The sequence below is a fragment of the Rhopalosiphum maidis genome, chromosome 2, assembly GCF_003676215.2.
Source record: "Rhopalosiphum maidis isolate BTI-1 chromosome 2, ASM367621v3, whole genome shotgun sequence".
Taxonomy (NCBI): Eukaryota; Metazoa; Arthropoda; class Insecta; order Hemiptera; family Aphididae; genus Rhopalosiphum; species Rhopalosiphum maidis.
This window is the reverse complement of record NC_040878.1, coordinates 28,333,366-28,339,365: the sequence shown is the minus strand read 5'-3', so window position 1 is coordinate 28,339,365 and position 6,000 is coordinate 28,333,366.

Here is a 6,000-nt window from a genome sequence, read left to right as displayed (position 1 = left end):
ATTGATACGAGAGAATATTACCAAGAAAATACTTATGCGATATTATATCACAGCCCATGTATACTATGTATATATATGGGCACACGCATAAATGCATACACACCACTTTGATACCCACCACCGCTGCATCGTAGCGTTATTATACTTTAGGTTAGGTAGGCACTTATATATAATATATAAATATTGGTGCGTGAATTATATTGTTTATTAATATTCCTGTCTTGCACGATACCAAAAAACCTTATAGGTAGATGGGTAATAACATCGTACAAGCACCAGGTGCTTAAGATTTTTTAACTAAATTATATCGGCGTGAAATGATTTGGGTACTTCTGTTGTTCGTTAGTGGCCTATAGGTTGTCGTATACTGGTTTGAAACGGAACTGAATCGTTATTTTGCAATGGGTACCAAGACGAACTTTATAGACACAATATCACAATAAATCAAATTGTGGTTTTGAAAAAGGATAAATGACCACAATTATTATAACTATAGTTCAACGTATTTGTTACAAATCGTTTTATTTTGTTGCTATATTATGACGTGTGTCGTGCATGTAATATATGTCAGAATATCGTGATAGTTTGCGTTGTAACATTTTAAAAATCTATTTTAAATAAAATAAAATACAAATCTATTAATATTATTTCTCGACAATGTTCATGACGGTTGTAAAAGCTCGATTGTTGCGCGTATATCATACACTGTTGCGGAGCGCATCTTCGTCCGTCCGTGCTTCGCCATATTATATTATAGTCACCACGTCAGCCAATTTTATATAATGCACGAGCTATATTACATTAAGGTAATACGGTCATCGATACAACAAACAACGAGTACGGGTATATCTCTTTCTATACGTATCTCAGTCTCTTTCTCTCTCTCTATCACGTCCATCTCAAACCTACGAGTGTTTTAGATACGCGTTACACCATATACATACATAATATTTTATTATACGCGCGCATAGAAGTAGATGGACCGCGGGGAGGATCGTGACCGCTGCGCGCGGGAGAGGCGTATAATTAGACGTAATTATAAGTAAAAAAAGAAAGAAAAAAAATCCAAAAGAGAGAAAAAGGCGATATGTATAATAATACGTACCGATATATAATATAATAAGAGTTGCGCGTGCGAGCAACGGAGACGGCGGTAATAATTATACCCGGCGTCGGAGTGTGGACACGGCGTAGTTAGAAAGAGCGAACCCCACCCACCCCGGCCCATGGATCACCTCCACGTTTCTTGTCACGTTTATGTTACACACACACACACTGGTATAGGTACACACTAATTATCCACACACACACAAAGATCGATCCTCAGGCTTAATTTTTTCTAGATCTCTTTCGGGTCATTGTCTTGGCGGCGGCCCTCTCCTCAGCGCGGTATAATATACGCACATCGTCGTACCTATGTATATATATATATTTATAACGTAATAATTATTATAGTGTGCACCACAATGTATATAGCGCTCTGTGATTGTACGCACACACATACAAACGCGCGTGTGTAATTATAATTATTATTCGGAAAAAAAATGATAATAACAATTAACAGAGTGCCTATATAATAATTATATTATATACACGACGACGACCCGACATAACACACTTACGCACGAGATTACGGGCATTACATAATGTACCTATACCACTCGCCGCTAACCGTACGTTGGTCGGTTTTTTCTCAGCCGACGTGAAACTTATCGTGTGTGCGTATGTTTGTTATCTATTCTTCTAGCGTACGCCTAATATCTGTTGATCGGCTGGCCAATTCGTCGCCAAAGAAAAACCGTAACTGCATAGGACCTCGCAGTCGTTATCTCCCGTGACTGCGCTCTCCGAAAACTGTCGAAAAACAAAACACGCCCCAGACATGCGACGGTCGAATTATGTAATAGGTACTGTTAATATTATTCTATATTCTATGACCGATTCGATAAAGGTATATAATAATATAATGATCCAATACACGGTACGATAATATTGGCGACTGTAACGTACCTAGGCCATTCTCACAGGGGAAGGGGGAAATTTATTTTCTATTTTCATAGAAAATTATCTTAAAAAATAATGGCACAGCTATAATAATTTTATTAATAAACACAGGAATCATGGTATTTTATACTTGTAAAATATAACATTGTAATATCTACATAAAACAAGAGATTTTTATTTATTTAAATATAGTATAATACAATGCACTCATATTATACATAAGGGAGCCTAATCCCCATCCTCCACAGGCACGCCACTGATTGACGATGCGTACAGAAGTGTATACTACAGCTGCAGAAAGTCGTAAGAAATTCGCGCTTTCTCTTTGAGTGCCGCGATGTCATCTATCGCTGAGACAGATGATATTTACTTCGCGATGACTTGAATTGAGATTTACCGTTATCGAAGTGCATATTTTTGCATAACGTATTTCGACGATATATTAATTAAAATATTAAGTACAATGCGTTATATTTCATAAGTTTTAGTAGAAAATATTATATGTTTTGTATAACTTTGTTGTTTTTCTATATTATATAAGCGACTAATCAATAAATATAATATATTTTGTGCGCGTGTAACTATTAACGAATAACGTTGTGTTAACGTATATTGTGTGTTATGACGTAGTGAATCTATCACGTACTCAAACAAGAGCTTGATAAAATAATGTGCATATATTATATATATATAGTATATACCATATTTTTTCTGTCTGTACGGCGTTTATGATTTGGTGAATAAAATAATATATAAAATACCTATATATTGTGCTATCGGTAACAGGCGCTCGTAACTAGCCGAAGGTTATAAATTTGTAAACGGACTTAGTAACATTGTAACTACGTGTACAGACTCATCACTTGTACGGTGGCGTCTTCTGCATGTATACCTCAGCGGGCAGTCTTTTGTTTCACCCAGACTAGAACGTGTCTTTTCTGGTAAATCTGTTCAGTTTGCTATACCATTTACACAATGTGCGTCTCTGTTTATACATATCACGAACAATAATGGAGATCGTAGAAAAAAAAATATCAATGTATGAGGGCACACGCGACATAATAGCAGTCCCTTGAAGTTTATAATGCCTGAGTAACCGAAAAAAAAATATATCGTAAATTTTCATTTCAAAGCGATACATAATTTAATATCGGGTTTGACAGTTCTTAATTTCATACCTGTACCTATTGTTAAGATCCCTTTTGTCGAAATTATACTTTATTTTTCATCATCTGCACATGCTCAAATCATAGTATTATGTCCTGTAGACATACATCATCTATACCTACACCAACTTAATCTGACCCGGTCAGAAATGTACAAATGGACTTGTGTTTGACCGACAGTTTTTGCACAAATCATTTTCTTCGACTTTTCTGACAAAGGATTAAGTATAATACTATAATCGAGTATTGTATATTATAAAGATTATGTAGAAACTCGAAATCTCTGTGGATCGCCCTCACACGTGTCTCGTTCACTTCAACGTGGACAGACGAAATAGAAAACTAACAAATAATTAACTTTATAATACAATATAAACAGCCATAAAATAAATAGGTACCTACATCATTATTTATAACCGTCACAGATGAAGTATAAGTGTAAATAGATGAATATCAAGTATGGCTTTAAATATAGTAACTTGTATTTATTTTCATACTCGTATATATAGGTAAAAATATTTATAAATATATATGTATACGAACAGAGAGGTATATAGGTTTTTTTCCATACGTTTACACACCGAAACGTGCCGGACCTCTTGGCATTTGGGTCGGATCTCCGCTACTACGATGAAAAAAATGTATATTTTTTCTTTTTCTTTTTTAATTTCTATGTACGTGATAATAATAATTCATAGTCTCGAGACGTAATTATATATAATACACATCACTGCAGTGCGGTACAATCGTCGTTCGTCTTGCCCGTTTAACCGAATGAAACGTACATACCTACTTAATTATATTATCGCAACGTCGATACAAAACAGCTCGACTGTACAATAAAAAAAAAATTGTAAAAAAAATACCAATACACGCGTATATCGAAAAAGTATATAACGTGATATTATGTATACGTATATTGATATTTCGGCCTATGATATTATACATAATATTCATAAGCCAATCGTTAAAAAATTATAATATTATCCACACAACAACTGGTCAACACCATTCAGCGACTGTATATATTATATTAGTTTATACGTATACTTGCAGGTGTCCTCAGGACATAAATAACGAAATAAGTATGCGTTAAACCAAATTAGATTTCAACTAACTTGTCTGATGATATTCACCCGTTGCCCCTCAAAATCGTTCATCCGCTGTCAATATAATATATACTCGACAAATTGAACTCTACATCGGCTATTATAACGTTTAAAATATCAAATCAATTTTGTGTGAGTAACTCATACAGTCATACACATTATACATAACCTAACCTAACCTGCTTATACTCATTACAATACTAGGTTTATTGTTCATGTATATACACTCCATGGGGCATCTACGCATATAGTATTTAGGTTTACTTAAGTTAAACAGCTATGACTTTAAATATATAATTTCGTATGATGTCATGGTGTTCATGGTTGATATTAGGTAATGCCGTGTTATTAATTGGGACAAATTTATAAATCAAAAAGCTGTAACAACTTTATAGATGTAATAAGGTACTTGCAAACAAAGTTGAAATTTCTTTTTTTTATACTATATAGAATATGAATAATGCATCTCATACATCTCGACAGCAAATATATAAAACAAAATTGATAAACAAGAATAAACTAAATAGGCAGGTACAATATGACTTTGGTCTCGTACAATTTAACTGAATATGTATGTGTTTTTTTCGACGCGTGAGAAAACTAAAATTAACCTATGTATTTAAACATCAATAACTCGTTATTGTCTTCCACGCACTGCACGTGTTTATTCGCGTATTCCTATATTACAAAATTGTTTCTAAAAAGGCTGGTATAAAAGTTACCATTATAAGTTAAATGGCGGTTAAAAAAAAATTAACTGGCAGTCGGGGTTAAACGTTACTTTTTATTATATTGATCAAAAAAACGAAAAGTTACTTTATATTTTTGCAGGTCAAAAGTTTTTCGAAGATGAAAGTAGGTATAAGCCAATATAGTTATCTACAAAAAAAGTTTTAAATTATGTTTCACCAGACCAACTTTGAATTTCCATTATATTATTATAATAAACTGAAAATTATTATATTGGAAATATTTATTATAGCTATTATAAGAAACTACGATATAATGCAGTGTATTATATCTCGGTTTACCTAGATAGAATAGGTTTATTTGATTTTGTAGTGTACATTGGACCAAAATATTTTTTTGTAGTAGGATAATATAGTCGTGGCGTATTATAGAAGATAGATGTACTAGTTTAGTATAACTACGAGTATACAGATAAGTAGTTTACTAATTTAGATCGATTTAAAAAAAAAAGTTTAAATTATTATTCTTATTATAAAAATAAAATATTTATTAGTATGAGACATTTCGCTAATGTTAAATTTTACTAATGCTACTTTTTGACATACCTAATACTATAATACCTAATACTTATTTCGTTATACACTGGTATTCAGTGTGTTCGTAGTAAATAATATAATTACTCGTATAGTTATAGTAACTTAACAAATTTTAACACCAATGAATCGATAATATAATATTTCAGACTTACCTTGATTCGATTATTTTGTTACAGGTTGAATGTTATTGTACTGTTGTACTTCTTGTACACGCTCCATGTGTCTATCTGAACGGGAATGGATGGACTGTTTCGACCATTGATTCGACTGTCTGATCAATCGTAACGCGAACCCTGCGTTTTATTCATCGGATGTCGGCTGATATTCACAGTTTCACACTTACCGTGTTTTATTTTATATACATTTTATAACTAAATGCTACTACAATCGTATTATTGATAGTTAATCGTTTGGGTAGTTATCTAAAGTTTAGAT